Source organism: Gossypium raimondii, chromosome 11 (assembly GCF_025698545.1).
Source record: "Gossypium raimondii isolate GPD5lz chromosome 11, ASM2569854v1, whole genome shotgun sequence".
Taxonomy (NCBI): Eukaryota; Viridiplantae; Streptophyta; class Magnoliopsida; order Malvales; family Malvaceae; genus Gossypium; species Gossypium raimondii.
The window spans coordinates 25,876,382-25,897,938 of NC_068575.1; the positions used below are offsets into that span (position 1 = coordinate 25,876,382).

The following is a 21,557-nucleotide window of genomic DNA, read 5'->3' on the forward strand; positions in this document are numbered from 1 at the left end:
GAGAACTCATCCATAAACACTTTGAGGAACTTCTCAACCATATCTGAGAATATTGACATCATGCATGGTTGGAATTTTTCCGGTTCATTACACAAACCAAACGACATTCTTTTGAAGGCAAATGTACCATATGGACAAGTGAATGTTGTTTTTTCTTGATCCTCTAGGGCGATTGCAATCTGATTGTACCCAGAATATCAATATAAGAAGTAGTAGAAAGCCTTACCAGGTGATTGGTCTAACATTTGATCAATGAAGGGCAGTGGAAAATGGTTTTTCCTCGTGGATTTGTTGAGCTTGCGATAGTCCATACAAACTCACCATACTATGATAGTGTGTGTTTGTATGAGCTCATTATTATCATTACTGACCACACTGACAGTACCCTTCTTTGACACACATTGGACTAGACTCACGTAAGAGCTATCTCAGATTGGGTAGGTAATGCTAGCATCAAACCATTTGATTATCTCCTTTTTCACCACCTCCTTCATAATGGGGTTCAATCTCCTTTGTTGCTCAATAGAACTACCACGGAAATTTTCTAACAAAATTTTGTGCATACAGATTGTGGGGTTGATTCCTTTAATATCTGTGATTATCCATCCTAATGCCTTTTTCAATTTCCTAAGTACAGCTAACAATTGAGCCTCTTACTCATAAGTTAGCTCAATAGATACAACCATAAACAGTGTGTTATCCTTCCCCAAATAAGCGTACTTTAATAGTGCAGGTGGAGGCTTCAACTCTAACGTGGGTGGCTCTTTAATGGATAGTTTTGCAAGGCTAAAGGTTTGAATAGATAAATATAATGTGTCAAACCACTTTCTAGGTTTATCGACAATTATTTTGGATGTCAACAACTACTTGTGGTGTCCTAATGACCCTTCATCATCAATATCAACTGAATCCAATTCACTATGCTCTTTGTCATGGTATTTTTTTTTAAATTCCTCTTCCACAACATAGTTTAAGAAACTGACAACATGACACTCTTCTACATCATCCGCACATTTTATAGCCTGGAAAATGTTAAAATTGATTTGTTGATCGTTCACCCTCATAGTTAATTAACCTTTTTGAACATCAATCACAGTCCTACCTATTGCAAGAAAAGGTCTACCCATAATAATAGGCTGCCACCTTTGTCAGCTTCGCAGTCTAATACAATGAAATCAACAAGGAAAATGAAATATCTACCCTTACTAGGACATCTTTGATTTTACCTTCTAGGTGTGCATATGATCGATCTGCCAATTGGAAGGTCACAGTGGTAGGTCCTAATTCATCAATTCCAAGCTTCTTGAACATAGACATGGGCATAATGTTTGTGCTCACTCCTAAATCGCACAAGGCCTTCCCAACATATTGGTTACTAATTAAGCAAGGTATTGTGAAGCTTTTTGCGTCCTTCAACTTTGGAGGCAATTTATTTGTCAGCATCGTTCTTGGCCATATACTCTTTCAGTAGAGATTAAATAAATGAGAAAGAAGATGATGTCTGCCCTTGTTGAACTTGTTGTTGAAGAGGTATAGACTAATGGAAACCAGGTGGGACATTTATGGTATTGGGTCTGACAGCTGTGTTGGAATTTCCAGCTCCTTAATTATTCCACCTAAAATTTGGGTGTTGCTTCCAACCAAGACTATACCTGTTGGAATAAGAGTTGTTGTTCGTATTAAAGTTGCCCATACAGTAGACAAATGTTGGGTTTGAGGGACACTCTTCAAACACGTAATCCTTACCAAAGTAAACACAAGGAAACACAATTGTTTTTAGCTCTTTCACCTCACTAGGCTTCTAGATGGTCTTTATCATGTTGGCTACAGAAGATACCTGAGTATTAAGTGATGTAATCGTATCGAGTTCAAATGATCCAAATACTCTCCTACCAGTTCCAGCTCTTGTTGAGGGTTATTAATAATCATTATTGGCAATTCTCTCCAAAATCTCATATGCTTCATTGTAGGACTTGTCCAACAAAGTTCCATTAGATTTGGCATCAACCACCATCCCTGTCTATGCATTCAAAACATTATAGAACATCCCTGTTTGGGTCCAATGTTAAAATCCATGCATAGGACATTTCCTAAGCATATCCTTAAACCTTTCCCATGCTTCATATGGTGTTTCATCCTCTAGTTGCATGAATGATGTTATGTCATTTCTTAGTTTAGCATTCATATTGGATGGGTTATATTGTAGTAGGAATCTTTGACAACGATCATTCCATGATTCTATTATTCCAAATGGCAAATCATTGAGCCATGTTCTAGTGTAATGGGTTGCGCATCCTAAGTCTGTGACACTAGCACGATCTCTTAAAGAACAGGGAACAAATTGAGTTTTATGGCATCTTCAAGGGAACCTTATTGTCTGAAAGAATCACAGACCTGTAAGAAAAGTCTCAAGTGTAATCTAGGATCTTCAATTGGCAAACCACCAAGCTAACCAATTGATTGAAGCATCTGAAATATTACAGGTTTTAACTCAAAGTGGGGGCTTTAATTTTTGGTTTGACTATTCCAGTATTCAAGTGTCTAAGATAGGAACTACATGCTCTCAAATTGGCCTATCCTGATCATAAAACATCTGAGCAACCTGAGGATTACCATTGCCAGATCCCGGATTAAGTAGCTCATTCAAACCAAGTTGATTGTTACCATATTGATTCATTGCTCTTTGTTCTTTTCTCCTTCTTTGCAAGGTCCTTTCAATTTTTGGATCTAAAAGATAGAGTTCTTCAATAGAAATGCCTCTATGCATACAACTAGTAATAGACCTATTGTAATCACGAAATAAATAAATTAACAACTAAAAATATAAAAACTGCAATAACAAAAACTAAAGTTGCTAATCGTCAATCCCCGCCAATGGTGCCAAAAACTTATCGCGTGTTAATATGATTTTCGAATTTTGCAAGTCTACATGTCGAATAAAGTAATAAAGTAATGAGTGAGTGCCATTCCCATGAGGATTTGATTAGTATTCCATGTCTAAATTATCTTAATTGAGTAGAAAAGATAAATGAATCGAATGATATTTTGAGAAATAACAATGTAGAAAAGATAAATGAATCGAATGATATTTTGAGAAATAAAAATGTAGAAAAGATAAATGAATCGAATGATATTTTGAGAAATAAAAATGTAATTATTACACTAAAAATGAAACAAATTGTGACACCCCAAACCCAATCGGGACAGACCGGCCCGAATTCAAAGCATTACATTAGCCACCTAAGTGACTTCTGGCTAAGAACCACCCAAGACACACCCCGACCTTATAACACCTCAATCTTATCTAATTATTAGTTATTTATTAATGAAAAAGCAAATTATGAGCCAATTTTAAACTTTTCCTAGGTAATTTAACCTAAGGGCATTTTCTTCATTTTACCACCTATGGTAAAACTAACCCGATTTTAGATCTAAGTGTTTACCGACCTTCTTTTAGTCAAATTATGCAAGCCTAAAAATTTCATCTTAATTTTAGTTCGTTTACTATGTCTAATTCAAGTTAGATTATTAGGGACTAAATTGTAACTTAAACAAATTAGAATACCAATTTCAATAGACAAAAATTCAAGCCCTCTTAAAACCTATACGGTCGTGTCCCCCAAACAGTGTGTCATTGAACGACCGTGTTCGCATCATGAAAAACTTTTAGACTGATTGGACATGCCCGTGTGTGATAGCTCCAGTCTCCACACACCTATGTTACTTACCCACACGCCCTTGTGCAACCCTTCACACACCCGTGTGGATAGGCACACGACCGTGTGAAAATCGTTACACCTATTTTTGCGAAAAACTCATTTTAAAACTCGATTTTGCATATTTTAATGGTCAATTAAACCCGGTTTAACTATGATTAATTAACATACATATACATACACCTTCAATTGAGTTTAATGACATCAATCATGCCTCAATTATATAGAATTAGGCAATCAATGTCATGCACAACAAACACCGAATAATCAAACAAGTGGCGTACCTTAGTTGCTAGTAAACCACTCCATGGAAGCTTCATTTAAACAATCGTTAGTATAAATTTCATGCCTCACACACCGTGTTCTCAATCACGGTGTTATCAAGCAACAATACACTGTAAATCATTCAATAATTAAAATCAAACATGCCTCAAAATTACTATAAAACATTCCAAAATAAATTGTGTAATGTCCAAAGTCCAATTACAACCAAAATTAAACTAAGTCCCAAGTGTTCAACAATGCCCAATTACAGTCTCTAAAATGTGTAATAAAGTTTCTATCAAGCCTAAAATTTTTGGAACTCTCTTGCTCGGCTCCTCAGCTCCTTAATCCCAACGATTATATGCACAAATTGAGAGGGTGTGAGCTTTAAAAAGCTCAATGAATGTCAATAAAAATGACTAGTAAATCAACATCCAATCAATCACCAATTATTAGCCATTATAATGAAACATATCAATTTAATTTCCATATGCTTTATCAATATCATGAACCAATTATTCATGGCGTACAAACATCGAATGATATAACAATAATCACACATAAATATATATAAATACACTTGTCATGGTTTAATCAGACGATCATACATCAGATAAACATATCTCTGAATTCCTACAAATATTAAATATAGTCCACTGAGTTGAGCGGGCCGAAGCACATGCTCCTTTATAGTGCCTCAAATAACCCAATGAGTGGAGACTCATGCTCAGCACTCCCTTATCTACTCCAAACAAATAAGTCCACCTAGAGCCATATGCTCACATTATCACAAATAAAGGTGAGTACTCACAAACCCTATGGCATGCCAACTATATCCAATGGATCCACCATGCATGTTGCCAATATATTCAATCAAACATAGCATATAAATCAGTCATTATTGTGCTCAATTTAATGTGACAAAATGCTTATGTGTAACATATAACATAACCATTTAACATCTAATTAAATTAAGCATTTCATTTGCGATTTTCTAATGTTCAATTGCCAATTGTAACACCAATATATCATGATGAAAGACTCCAGTAACCATGCTCTAAACATCAATATAATTAGCCTAATTAAATTGCACAAAATCACCTAAAAGCTTACGTACCATTATTCAATAAAATTTCAACTCTTGTACATATAATATCAATCTTGCAAAAATCAGCCATTCAACCATAATTAATCAATTGAAATCATCAATTAATTACTAATTAAACATAAATAAGGGTCAATTTACCAAATCATGCTTAGAAACAGTCACCACACAATTTATTCTACCACAAACAAGTGATCAACCAAGTAAATCCAAGCTTCAATTTTGGTTAGCTCGGTCCTTTTTAAGATTTAGAGCTTCAACAGAGATAAGGTAAACATTACCACATTTCAAATGCTATAATAAACACAAATTTTAATTAATTATACTAATGAAAATCCTCTTACAAAGATACCTTACCAGATTTGTAGCATCAAGTTGAAAACTCGATTCCTCACAAAATCGCCCTCTCCAGCCCTCCTAAACACTTTCAATCATCAATACTAGACCAAATACACTTATTCTAAGCATCAATTTCATCTTTAAATCAATTTCACAAAATTTTGGAAAATCAGTTCATGATGATGAAATTCAGATTTCTTTAAATTACCTCACAAATCATGTTTAATCTTGATAAATACGATAAAAAATATTCTACTAGATCCATTTAGAGTTGGAACATCTATTGATTTGTAGATTTCCTCTCAAAATTCAAGATCCACCATTAAAGAACCATGTGTTCTTGGATTTTCCATTACACGTGCATGTGGGGGGCAACTGCTGAATGCTCTAATTAATGACTAGGTATTTGTATTTTTCTTCCTCAGCATTTCCATGACAATCTCTCATAATGCCTCGACAAATCTCCATCCTTTGATATCTTTCCTCCTCAAACCTGTAATTCAACTAACACAAAGCCTTTCCACCAACAATTAAAAGTACAGACGCACTAAAGTAATCACCGTCCAAAGTCTTTACATGCAATACTCAATTAACTAAAAAATAATCATGTAATTACCTAAAATGAAACTAATTTTACTTGAGTACAAGCAGTTAACTAAGTCTAAAAGTACGAATTATAACTCTTTCCAAGAGTTATCAAACTCATTCACCAAAATCACATATATCATATTTCATAATTAATCAATGTTTTCAAATAAATGCTTTCTCACATTATATTCATATATAATATTTTGATTTCCAATTCACACATTAAACATCATATATATACACATTCATAAACCAGTGGTAACATTATGTATATACATGTATGTACAATTCTATACCTACGAACTTACCTCGACAATTATAGTTGTAAAACAAGGTCGACGACTAATCCGACACATTAGCTTTTTCTCAATTTAGATCTGTTTGATTCACTTTTGAATCTAAATAATAATTCTTCATTCAATTAATACAATTCTAGCACTTAAATAATATGTCTAATACAATTAAGTCCTTCTATAAACATATTACAAATTTATCCCAATATTTTACCTTTTATGCAATTTAGCCCTAAACCCAAACTTGTAAATTTACAAATTTTAGTTAGAAATTATGCTAGCCGGTTTTCATAGGGTTCATAATCAACCCATTTTATCATCATTTCACAATATTTACCTTGAATTTTACTATTTTCACAATTTAATCCTTAATCACTAAATTCATTAAAAATCACATAACAAAATACTTATAAATAACATCTAATACCTCAAATTCATCATTTAACACCTAAAATCTCAAAGATTCATCAACGAAAACATTCAAATTCTTTAACAATTTCAATAACAAAGGCATGGGCTAGCTGGACCTAATTGCAACGACCTCAAAAATATAAAAATTACGAGAAATGGGTTTAAAACAGACTTACATGCATAGAATTTTGTTTGGCCGAAACTTGAAGCTTGTCAAATGGAGTTTCTTCCTTCTCCTTTCGGTGAATAAACAACGTAAGATGATACTTATCTATTTTTTTTACTTTTGTTTTATTATTTTAATACTTTAAACATTAATTAATAAAATAATTAAAATAATAACTTAATAATCAACCACATTGTCGTCCACTATCACAAATTATGGTTAATTTTCCATATTAAACCATCCATTTATATTCATTAACCCATTTAGTAATTCAAATCTAATAGTGGTTAAGTTTTACATCCTTTACGATTTAGTCCTTGTTAATTAATTATCTAAACATTAAAATCTTTTAACGAAACTTTAATACGACCTTAATAACACTCCATAAATATTTAATAAAATACTTACGGCTTGATTTACGAAATTGAGGTCTCGATACCTTATTTTCTAAAACTACTTGACTTTAAGGTCATACCACTTGAACCTAATTGCTCTCTCAAATAGCATAAATTACCAATTCAACATTTATTTGAATACCGTATTTAACTCATAAATATTAAGTAATAATATTTACGAACTCGCACATCAAATTTGTGGCCTCAAAACCATTATTTCTGACACCACTGAAAAACATGCTGTTACAACTCTACCCCTTTACAAAAATGTCGTCTTCGAAATTTTTCACCTGTTAATGGTTATTCAGATCAAGTCTTTCTTTCACCTATTCAAGAGTAGTCCAATAACAAAATCTATCATAACCCATTCCCAATCAGAGTTCATACCGAAATTTGATACTATACCTTAACCATAGACATAAGAAATATCTCAAAATTAACTCTGAAATTTCCCGTTCTAATCATGTATACCAGTAGCCTTGTCTCAAAACGTTATACACTTTTGTCATTGTCTGATGTAAATCAAATAAACTATGAACGACCTCATATAAAATGTACCATATATTCCCGAATTATTCAGTGCACAAATTGGAATGTTTTTCCCTACATCTCAAAATTCTCTAAAGAGTTAATGATTCTTCATGATATTCAACCCACCTTAATTCAAGATCATCTGAATGAAATGTTACTATAAACAACAAATTTTTCTCTGCTTGAGGCTGAAGTAGATACGTAACTTAACTGAACAACTTTGATGTTTTTGTGTCATAACTTTACCATTAGTAGTACAAATATTGAGAAATTCCCAGTAATCATCTGTCGAAGCATAACCGAAAAAAGCTAGATGATTAGATTCCAAATACATAAGATAATTCATAGCGTTTAGCTAAAGTTTGTAATTTTTATATTAGACTCTAACCGATGTTTCCGACACATCTGCATCTATAACTTCCAATTGATAAATGTTTCATTGCATGAAAAACTTCAAATAGTATCATTTAAATACAAGTGTGATAGATACTACAATTGAGTCGATTTTAACCCATAATAATATTTCACGATTATCGCTGATTTACTTGATATATTTTTGTAACATGTCCTCTAGAATATGAATCCCTCAGTCTGACTGTTCGTCTACTTGCCCATGATTTCGTGAACTTTATTATCGATTCTAAAGATGAGCTCAAATACATGCAATTCAACTAAATCCTCAAGTGAATTGTCCGTTCTAACTAAAACAAATGAGTCGATCTTGTCAACCTGATAGTAACAATTCAAAATAATTCTTTCTTCTAGTCGTCAAAATAATCCAGACATATAATCTACCATAGTTCCCTCATAATAGCACTCAAAATCGTCACCAATAGTATTAACTCATTTGAAATATAAGAGATTACATGAGCAATAAGAACTAATATATGAGGTTGCTCGATCTTCCACTGTCTATACTTTTGCTATTATCTATCCCCTTCATGGAAGCTAGAAATGGGATACATAATGAAACTATTTCAATAATTAACATCAAAGCATTGAACCATACTGGAGACACAACCATCAGATGAATTAGAAGTACTACTTTGCTTCTTTCTACAAGAATCTTCCTTCAGACAAACCATAATGCTCTAATAAGATAGACGCTACAACCGTATAGTTAAAACAATACCTCAAATATCAATAAATCACCCCGAAGCAAATGAGAAAAACCAAATATAATTCTAGCAACAACAAGTGCAGTAACACGATATTTAAAAAGTTAAGCTCTATATTAACATGCTTCCATGATCCAACCAAGAATTATAATCGTATCAATTGTAATAATCTCAAACCAATGTATGTCCTTTACAGATGAACCATATATGATAAAATAGACCATAAGAACAATAAGAAGGCCGAGATAAAGAAGTCCTAGATGTAATGCTCTACTAAATTTCTGAGAATATAACCCCTTTCTATACTGTCAGAATATGCAATTTATGAGCCTTCCGAACTTACTCGTCCACATCTTGCTATTTCTATTGAAGACCATACGGTCTAATAAGAACATATTTATTATTAAAGAGATTGATGATATACCCAAGAAAATCCAAAAGGAGAATATCGTTCAGATGTACTGGGACCAACTATAACATAAGTAACATAAATTCCATACACATAAAGTGGAGCAACAACCAGTAGAAGTAGAAAATAACAACACATTATTTTTGCCATCGAGTCCTCTATCAAAACATAGTTGAATAGAATTCCAATAATAGAGCAATACTGATCATTAATCAGGCAGACTAACAATACTTCTACCTAACATTATGATTAGTAACCATTCCCACATGATAAGAACCACATCTAAAAATAAAACATTTGTATATGCCAAAAAGATAAAAAAATACATAAAATATCCAGATGAGATGATTGTAAGATACTCGGTCATAACAACTACATTCAGATCTACATGCATTTCAAACAGTACTCCACTGTCCACTAAAATCATCGATGGTATCATAATATTTTGTTCCACTAAAGAAATCAATTCAGAAGAAATCTCGACCAATCCGTTTTTTAGATACCATTGCAGTTAAAGTCGATTACCGGTAAGTAATTTCTTCTTTTAACAATGACATTGCACATCCCAAATAGCTTTAGTAAGACTTAATATCTCAACTAGAACTCTTTTCATTTACTAACCAACCCTTAGCTTTGACCACATTATTACTCATTCAACTGCTGAACTCTTCAGCTTCACACTTGGGGGCTTAATCAACATAAATCTTGTGAATAATCCATTGTATAAGAGTTTGAGAATGAGGGAGTAGAAGTCGTAAAGCCACAATTTAATTCTCAAATAACACACATCAAACATAACGTTCATAATCAATATAACATTATGAATCACAACTCTAACCTTTATAAATTATGCACATCAATAACAACCTTGTTTATCATAAGCTTGAATATTTCTTTCAGCATCATCAAAAATAGCTCGATTGAAAGACATCTTTGTCTATATGAATACTTAATTCATTTTGATTTCGGAGATATCACACTATCACAGGTGATATAATGATAGGTATTTCTAGACTTCATACATGCTACGTTCATCCGCGAACTGACTAAACCGTAGCTCTGATATCACTAAATTTAACACTCCTAACCCGTATTTGTTATCGAATTAGGGTTATAGAGTATTACTGAACAAACAGAACACTTAAATATACCTTTCATACATAGTCATAATCATAACATGAATCAACCATTCACATACATATAGTCTCTAAATTGAGCCTTCGAGGCCTTAGAAGTACATTAGAAACAATTCGGGACTAAATTGGAGACATTTGGAAAGTTTAGGAAAAAGTTACAAAACTTTGGACTACAGGGGTCACATGGCTGAGACATATGCCCGTGTCTCAGGCCGTGTAACATTCAAAATTTCCCCACACACCCGTGTGCCAGGCCGTATGTTAGGCCGTGTAACTCACTGACTTGTATGCAGAGGAACCCTCAAATGAAACACGACCGTGTGTCTCACACGGCTGAGTCACATGCTCGTGTCTCAGACCGTGTGACTCAAAATGTACCTAAAATCAAACCATTTTATACCATTTCATGCAAGACCTTTCCATCAATATATACATACTTTGTATGAGCCTAAACACTTTCAAAACATACATTAATATGCCATTTCATGTTCTAAATTCAATCAACCAATATGTCATACAAGGCACCTCAATATATCAACCAAAACATAACATACTAATCAAGCCAACTTACCATATTTCTAACATCATAACCTAGTTTCATACCTGGCAAAACATACCAATAATGCTACTTTTCATGTCAACGAACATACACCAAATAGATACTAAAGCATTCCATCAATGACCAATTTAAATTATTCAAACATGCCATAAAAGGAACCTTATGTACAATCACATAAAAGTGATCATAAGGAATTACTTAAACAAGCATGATAAGTCTACCAATAATTCATAAATATCATTACAAAACACCCTGTACATGCCACTATAAACCTTTGCCAAAAATGCTTAAAAAGTACTGAATTAACTAATGGATAGTGTGATAGGTCTCCGACGAGCTTACAACAAAAATCAAACCTTCCAATGATCTACAAGAAAAGAAAACAACCAATGTAAGCAATAATGCTTAGTAAGTTCGTATAAAGGCAACTTAACTGCTACCATAATAGAATATACAACAAAACATAATTTTTATTATATTTTAAGCTAAGTTTCGTTTTCTATTCACTACACCTCTCATGGATAATTGGTGTAGCCTTGCATATACATATATATATTTTTCCTTATAAGCATTTCATAAAACCATTTTACTTAAATGTTTCTTCTTACCATAACACTTACACCATTAACATATAATCATTTTGTAATTCATCTTTTGTTTCAAACTTTCTTGTAAGCATATAATCCCGAAATCACTTACTTTCACTAAACAAGGTGAAAGCTAAACAAATAAATTAATCATACATGTTATTAATTTACGAAGCACTTATAGGATTAGTAATTGAAAATAGTTCATCGTATGCTTTTTGTACTATAATAATTCAATCCAAACTCATACATATTTGTGTATAAACATCTATCTTTAACCGAATAATCATCAATATAATGGTACTTACATATGATCAAGTAATTCATTAAACATTTAACATTTACTAATGTCTTGACTATACATTAGCCTTTATCATTTAAATAATTTGGAAATTCCATTCACATTTAACTCAATGAACTAGTAACTTGACTTGGATACTTGAGTAACTACACCACACCATAGGCATCATAGATACGTAACAGGGGCACCGAAGTGCAGACAAGGGCACAAATATGCAAACAGGGACATCGAAGTGTATACAATGGCACTGAAGTGAAAATAGGGGCACAGAAGTGCAAATCCCACACAAGCGCGCATTCTAAATCTATTGGCATGTCAATCGTATCCTAATCGTTTACTATGTCCAAACGAGCATTTAAACAAAATTATAACTTTCATGAATCAGAGGCACTTCCATATAACTCCATACACATGTTGTAACAATTCATAATCATTCCAAAATCACATGTATCATATTTCGTAGTTAATCAATAACTTTCAACTAAATCCTTTCTCATATTATATTCACATATAATATTTCGATTTCCAATTCGCACATTAAACATCATACATATATACATTCGTAAATCAGTAGTAACATTATGTATATACATTTATGTACAATTCTATATCTATGAACTTACCTCGACAATTACAGCTTGTAAAATGATGCCGATAACTAATCCGACACATTAGCTTTTCCTTAATTTAGATCTGTTTGATTCATTTCTGAATCTAAATAATATTTTTTCATTCAACTAATACAATTCTAGCACTTAAATAATATGTCTAATACAATTTTGTACTTCCATAAACATTTTACAAATTTATTCCAATATTTTACCTTTTATGCAATTTAGTCCCTAAACCCGAAATTTGCAAATTTACTATTTTTCGTAAAAATTCATGCTAGCCAATTTCCACAGGGTTCATAATCAGCCCATTTTTATCATCATTTCACAATATTTACCTTGAATTTTACTATTTTCACAATTTAATCTCTAATCATTAAAAATCACTTAACAAAATACTTATAAATAACAACTAATACCTCAAATTCATCATTTAACATCTAAAATCCCAAAGATTCATCAATGGAAACATTCAAAATCTTTAACAGTTTCAAAAATGAGGGCATGGGCTAGCTGGACCTAATTCCAATGATCTCAAGAACATAAAAATTACGAGAAACGGGTTCAAAACAGACTTACATGCATAGAATTTTGTTTGGCCGAAACATGAAGCTTCTCAAGTGGAGTTTCTTCCTTCTCCCTTCATTGAATAAATACGGTAAGATGATACTTGTCTATTTTTTTTACTTTTTTATTATTTTAATACTTTAAACATTAATTATTAAAATAATTCGAATAATAACTTAACAATCAACCACATTGTCGTCCACTATCACCAATTATCGTTAATTTTCCATATTAAACCATCCATTTATATTCATTAAGCCATTTAATCGTTCAAATCTAATAGTGATTACGTTTTACATCCTTTACGATTTAGTCCTTTTAATTAATTAACTATCTAAACATTAAAATTTATTAACAAAACTTCAATATGACCTTAATAAAACTCCATAAATATTTAATAAAATACTTACGAATCGGTTTATGAAAATGATGTCCTGATACCTCATTTTCTAAAACCACTCTACTTTAAGGTCATACCACTTGAACCTAATTCTTCTCTGAAATAGCATAAATTACCAATTCAACATTTATTTTAATACCATATTTGACTCATAAATTTTAAATAATAATATTTACAAACTCGCTTATCAGATTTGTAGCCTTAAAACCACTATTTCCGACACCACTGAAAAACGAGTTGTTACAGAGTTAGGATGATAAAATAGGATTCATCAACTCGATTAACTCAATTTTTTTTCATTTGATTCAATCGAATGCTCACCCTTATCAATAGTATATCTATTCAGTATTTTTCAAGTGATTTGTTGTTTTCGGGAAAACCTCATAAATCATGATCTTTGGATTTCAACTAGAAGAACCAAAATATTTTTTTAGTTTTCTAGGATAAAATCATGGAAGCTTTGGTTGGTCAAAGTAAATTAATTTTATGATTTTATGTGAAACCATGATAATATTTAAATTGAATGCAAAGTATGTTCATGCATTTTTTTGATACGCATGCCATATAGTTTAGGAAAATAATGCCACATGTACTTGTCATGCATATTGGATCTAGTGCCCTAAGTGTAGTATTCTTGTCTAAGTACACTTATAAATTTTTGAACTGATTGGTTAATAAAATTATTCATGAATTACGTTAATACTTTATATATTGTCCTTACATGGTTTTTGTATGTAAAGCAAAATTGAAGCAAATGTTGCTCACTGGTTGTCTAATGTTTAACCAGTAACCCCCCTTTTTACTCCATTGGTTCCCTTTTGATCCATCATGCCATTGTCCACCTATTTTCCTTTTCCCCTTTGTCGCCATACTATTATTGTCCCATGTACCTATACACCAAAACATTACCTTTTGCTTGTAATCACAACTATTTGTCACTTGTGAATATATATGCGAATGTGCAAGTGTACACGTTGAATCAAGTAATAAAGTAGTAAGTAAGATCGTCACCTCATGGATCAAATATGATTAATGTAACAGTCAGTTTTTTAGTGGTGTCAGAAACAGTGGTTTTGGGGCCACAAATCCGACAAGTAAGTTCATAAATATTATTATTTAATATTTACGAGTCAAATATGGTTTTAAAAAGGTTTTTGATTTGGTAATTTATGTTATATAAATGATTTATTAAGTCCAAGTGGTAAGACCTTAAAGTCAAGTGGTTTTAGAAAATGAGGTATCAGGACATCGTTTCTATAAACCGAGTCATAAGTATTTTTATAAATATTTACAAAGTGTTATTAAGGTTGTATTAAAGTTTTGTTAAGAAATTTTCATATTTCTATGGTTAATTAATTAAAATGACTAAATTGTAAATGATGTAAAATTTGATCACTATTTGATTTGAGTGATTAAATGGCTTATTGGATAAAGGAAAATGGACTTAAATGGTAATTAAACCATTTAAGGATTTAGTGGATGATTTTAGGTAACTAAAAGCATGAAATTTGGATATTTTTAAATAGACAAAATTGTAATTTCATAATTAAATTAATTTAAAGAAACAAATGGCCAATAGCTATGATCTTTTTGGTTTTCTAAGGACACAGGCGAAAACACTATGGAGTTAGGGATGAGGCTTCCGGCCATGGTGATTTCCTCATGCATGGTAGGTAATTCTTACCCATTTTTAGTAATTTTGATGTTTTTGAGATCGTTGCAACTAGGTCCATCTAGCTCGTACCTTCGATTTTGAAACTGTTAAAGATATTGAATGTTTTCATTGATGCACCTATGTGAGTTTAGATACTAAATTATGAATTTGAAGTATTAGTTGTTATTTATAAGTATTTTATGAAGTGATTTTTGACGAATTTATCAATTAGTGACTAAATTATTGAAATAGTAAAAATACAAGAATTTTTTTGTGAAATTATTGAAAATGTGGGTTGTATTGGATTCCATGAATATTCGGTTTGCATGGGATTGCATTAAAAAAGTTAATTTGCATGTTTTAGGCTTAGGGACTAAATTGAATAAATGTAGAATGTTAGGGGCAATCTTGTAAAAACCTCAAAATGACTAAATTGCATATAATATATTATTTTACTATCTAAATTAATAAATTGAATGAAATTATTAATTTAGATCAAGATCAATTGAAAATCGAGGAGAATGGAAAATTACCAAAAAACCCCTGTACTTTGACATGTCTGCAATTTAGCCAAGTAAGTTCGTATGAACTATAATCACTTAAATTTTGATTAAATTGAATGTTTAATGTGTGATCCTATTGTAAATGAATTAATATATAAATTTTATTATACAATTTATTAAGTAAAGAGACGATAGAAATCCAATGATGTTCGACGACTATTGAGCCCCGTTTGAACCTTAGGAATATATAGGATACAAATGACATGTCACTAGGGTTACCATGTTTCTGGTGCTAGTCCTTAATGTCCTACTGATTGTTGAGTTCTGACATTTTTAGCGGATCCTCGTCAGCTTGTGCGAATGGCATCATGTAGCTACATTCCGACCTTCAGCTTGTCTGAGCAGACCCAGGTTATCATATTTCGGGTGCTTGTCTTGAATGTCCTACCGATGGCTGAGGTTTGACATTAGTTGTAGATACTCACCAGCTTGTGTGCGCAGCATCGTGTAGCTTGTATTCCAACCGTCAGCTTGTGTGAGAAGGACCATTTTACAGCTCGTGTGAGCTACGACTACATGTTTAACATACTTTTTGCGAGCTTTCCCGCGTGTCTGATGTTATTCTAAGTAGTTCAACGGCCATGAAAAGAGAAGGACCATTAAGTATTCAAATGACTTATATTATGAAAACTATGAAAAGGAATGAAAATGAAATGTTAAATGAAAGTATGACTATGATCATGGAATTGATGATCTCAAGTGAGGTTATTCATGTTTAATGACTTATCTTATGTTATTCAAGTGAATTATGAATTGATGCATTAACATGTGGTTGATGATGCTTAGGCATGTGCCAAACTATTGGTTGGACTTTATTATGTTAGTTTTAAAGATATGCATTGAAATGGTAAGTGACCAAACAGAAAGATACCAATGTGCATGAAAGAATGGTAAGAATCAAAGGCTTATCATGTGATTAATCCAAAGGAGTTAAGTATAAATGCACTAACTTTTGTATTGATGATGATGTTAGGCTTGTGCCAAGCTTGTGGTTTGGGTTACATTATGTTTATACCTATTGTTATGTAATGAAATTGTAAGTTGTGTTTCATTTCTACGAACTTACTAAGTAGTATGTGCTTACATAGTTTCTTTCCTATGTTTATAGAGTATTGGAAGCTCAATCAGTTTGGAAGCTCGTCAGAGATCTATCATACTATCCAGCATAAATATCGGTAGTTTTTGAATGTTTTGGTCAATGTTATAATGGCATGTATAGGTTGAATTGTAATGTCAATGTGATGAATGTTTAGTTGGTCGATTGGTTTGTAAAAGTTGTAAATGTTATCTTGGTTTGGTACCCTTGATGCCTTGAAGGTTTGTGTAATTGTGCTATCTCATGTTGCATGTTTTGGAATGGCTTAAGTGGTATGTTTTGAGGTAGTTTGAATATGGTAACGTTATGGCATGTTTTGAAAGGCATTTGAGCTAGTAGTTGATCATTGAAATGTGGTAACAAATGTATGTTTACGTAAGTCTTGATGATTGCAATTGTGATGTCTTAAATGACATATTGGTTAGTTGATTTTAAGACTCTTGAATTGGTCATTATATATGTATATTTTGACAAGATTTTGGTCCTTAATTATATGCATAGAAGGCCTATAGGTTTATGCATGTTTTGGCATTGGAAATGCCTTGATTTTGGGCAAATTTATGTCCACATGGCCTGAGACATGGGCATGTGACTCAGCTGTGTGTGACACAAGGCCTTGCGACACGATCGTCCCCTATAGGTTCCTTTGCTTACAATTCAGTCAGTTACACGGTCTACCACATGGGCGTGTAGGGATATTTTGAGAGTTATACGACCTAGCACACGGGCGTGCGACCCTACTCAGAGAGTTACACAGGTGAGGACATGGGCTGGGACACGACCATATGTCCCTATTTTGAAGGTTACATGACCTGAGACACGAGCATGTGGCTTAGCCGTGTGAGGCATATGGCCTGGTCACGCGGCCGTGTGACCCCTGTATTCCAAAATTTGTAACTTTTTCATCAACTTTCCAAATGGTTTCAAACTGGTCTCAAATTGTTTCTTAGGTGTTTCTAGGGCCTCGAGGGCTCGATTTAAGGGCAATATGTATATGGATGATTGTTTTATAACATGTTTATAATAATGTATGAAATGTATGTTTTAATGTTTCGTTTGTATGGTAATGCTCCGTAACCCTTATCTGACGACGGATATGGGTTAAGGGTGTTATATATATGTTTTGGTAAACGGCGATAAATCCCTTAATAAATTGGCTGCTCTCTTACAAATATTTTGAGAGGTGTCAAACTGACTCTAAGCGGTGTGTTAGGCTAGATAGGTAAAATACCCTATTTGGTGTGTTGGGATGGTTGGAGATAGTGTGTAGTGTCGTATGTGAATGTGCAACTATACACGTCGAATCAAGTAATAAAATGATGAGTTAGTATCATCTCCACAGGGATTGGAATTGATTAAAAAATAGTTATGCTATTACTATGAATTTGACTAATTGAACTGTGCAAAAGAAATAGATGAAAAATTAATGAAGAGAATTAATGAATGGATTAAAAATTAATTATGAATGAAAAAATGCTAGGGAAATTGAAATGATGTGGCAATTCTCAAAGAATAAGTGGGGAAGATTTCTACTGTTGAATGATAAAGGTTGAAATTACTCGGGATTTATTTTTATGTCATAATAATTCCATGGCAAAATCTTGACCATTCTACTTCTCATGGATTCACTATTTTAGTTTGCTTGTTTCAAGAGCCAGACTTTAAGCTATTATTCTAAGCTTTTGTATGTCTACAGAACTCAAGAATGATATCTAGCATGTTCTTCATTTCCCTGTACAGATCGCAACTTCTACGTCTAGATTGCTATGAATATTCTTTCAGATACTCGCCTGTATCAATCGATAATAATCCAATTTATATAACCTTTTTAGAATTAAATTACATCAGAAACCGAATGAAATAGTAATTACTCAAAATCAGACCATAGGCATTAAAGGTAATAAAAATTCACCCAAATAATTCCAATCCAATAAGGCTTAGCTCATTGATTGGACATTCAAATCCAAAATAAAACCATTCAACATCATCATTCAAGTTTATGAACCATAAAGTTCAAATTAGAAAAAAAGGCAAAACTGCAGGAAGCTCTCGCTACTCTAGCTTTCACTTTAATACTGAAATTTGAGGCAAAACCCATGGAAAATTCCTCTTACCCTTCCTTACATCTGTGATTTTTTGCTTGGTAAGCTGCTACCCTCTTGTCTCTTTTCTTTGAAATTTTCCATGAGAATTCGATGCAAAGAAAAACTGTTTTCCAATTCCTTTCTCCTTAAAATCTTCATCCCTTCTTTTCTTTTCTCTTTCCTCCTTTATAGGGCATGTCCCTCCCTCTCAGCACACACCTTTTGCTTCCTCTTTTCAAGGTTCTCTCAATTTCTAGATCAAAAGAATACTCTTCAAGTGCAGAAATATCTTTACTCATGCACCAACAAAATTCTTGAAAAATAAAAATCAAAACAACTAATTAAAGCTAAACTAACAGAATTAAAAGGGTATTAACAAACCAAATTTTCACCAATATTGCTGATCCCAAACAATGGTGCCAAAAACTTGTCACATGTGAATGTGTAATACGAATGTGCAAGTATACACATCGAATAAAGTAATAAAATGATGAATGAGTATCGTCTCCACAAATATCAGAATTGATTAAAAAATGGTTATGCTATTACTATTAATTTGACTAATTGAACTGTGCAAAAGAACCAGATGACAAATTGATGAAGCGAATTAATGAATGGATTAATAATATTAATTATGAATGAAAAAATGCTAGGGCAATTGAAATGTTGTAGAAATTCTCAAAGAATAAGTATGGAGGATTTTTATAGTTGAATGATGAAGGTTGGAATTACTCAGGTTTTATTTGTAAGGCCCCGAAAATAGGTCTAGTAGTTTTGGGTAAGTTTACCGGGTTTCGAGTGAAAATTGAGAATTAATCGGGTTAATTAGCGATGCATATTCTTCATTAGTTAGATTAATTTCATCTAAAATCGGTAAATAATATTCTGGAAAATAAAAATATTTTTAGAAAAATTAATTTTATGGTTTTAAAATTTTTTTGGTAAAAATAAATATTTTAGGTGAAATTAGAATTTAAAAATAATTTAAAATGGGGGTTTAATTGGGTGATTTAAAATATTAATTAAATGGGACTAATTTGAAAAATAAGGGAAATGTGTAAGAGGTTTTATAGCAAATAAACCATTTTTTTGGAATTTTGGAGGGAAAGGAGCAAATTGTAAAAAAAGGAAAAAGAGGGAGTGGCCTGATGGCAAATTTCTGAAATTTTGAACATCAGGTTTGTGTCTTCAGTTTTAAAAACTCTACAACTACTTCACTTTTTACTCAGTTTTTACCCGAATTGAGAGCTTTTTGTCTCGCTTTTTTTCTTGTTTTCATAAACCAAATATATCAGAGAACAGATCTAAACATTTTCTCTCCCAAAATTCTCTCTAAAACCTCTTGAAATAATTTTCAAAGTTGGGCAAAAAGTCATCCGAATTTCTTCAAGCATTTTGATTCAAACTTCCAAATCAATGATTTGAGTGCAATCGAAGGTAATCTTCATCTCTAAACTTGATTGTAAGTTGATTTCAATCATTATTTGTTAATTAAAGTGATTATACTGGATTTTCAATTTCTTCTTTCTTGAAGTTGAGGATCAACAATGGTGGATCTTTAATTTTGAGTTGGAATCCAAATATTAATGGACGTTTAAGCTCAAAATAGGTCTAATACGAGGTTTTTAATCTTAAACCAAACGATCAAACATGTTTTGTGGATCAATTTTGAGAAATTCGAATATGATCAAGAACACGAATTATTTTTTCATAAAATTATGAAACGGATTAAATGATGAAATTAACACTTAGAATACATGTTATTCGACTACGAATGAAGATTAGAAGTGGTTTGAGGTGAAAATGGGGTTTAGTTAAGGAATTCCATATTTCGGCTTAGTTGTCCAACATTGGTAAGGTAGTTTAGAGCAACGGTTTATATTCGTATACTTTATAAAATTTTTTGTTTCTTGTTGCTATTGTTATTTTGTAATGCATACTTTGTCTCTGTTAAAGCTCCACATCAAGAGGAGGAGCGTTCAAATCATAATTGAAGCTAAAACTTGCTTGTTTAAACACATTTTTGCTTAAAGAGCTAAATGTGGGGGTGAGTGATATTAAGGGAAATTTAGTAAATTGGTCTGATTAAATGTTAAATTAAAGGTTTAATTGGTGTTATTAATGACTTAATTGCATATTGGATGGTTGAATTTAGAAAAATATGTTTTATTTTATAAAAGAGCAAAATGACAATTGGTTTGGTAAGTTGTGTATTATGCTTTTGCATAATTAAATTGTATGGAATTGGTATGTGATTAAATTAATATTTGGAGCATGAATTGCTTATTTATTGAACATTTGATAAAGGTGTTCTAATTGGTATAATATTGGGAAAATGATATTTGCTATGCTTAATTTTATTGATGTTAAAATTGCTTAGCAACATGCTTTTACATGCATTTTAACATCATAAATTCAGTGATTAAAGAGCATATTTTATGCTTGTATGTATGATTATATTGGCAACATTGTATGGTGGATCCATTGGATATAGTTGGCATACAATAGGATTTGTGAGTACTCACCATTATCTGTGATGTTGTGAGCATATGGCTCTTGGTGGACTGATTTGTTTGGAGTAGATAAGGGAGTATTGAGCTTAACTCTCCACTCATCGGGTTATTTAAGGCTCTACAAAGAAGTGTGTAGCTTCGACCTTCTCAA

The 21,557-nt window shown here is 32.2% G+C and overlaps 1 non-coding gene across 1 annotated transcript; it reads left to right on the forward strand.

Annotated features, from left to right (window-relative positions):
* Positions 1–2,069: 2,069 nt before the first annotated feature.
* LOC128035015 (small nucleolar RNA R71) lies at positions 2,070–2,176 on the forward strand. Its single transcript, XR_008191419.1, has one exon. It is a non-coding gene; the product is annotated as a small nucleolar RNA R71 (small nucleolar RNA).
* Positions 2,177–21,557: the final 19,381 nt, after the last annotated feature.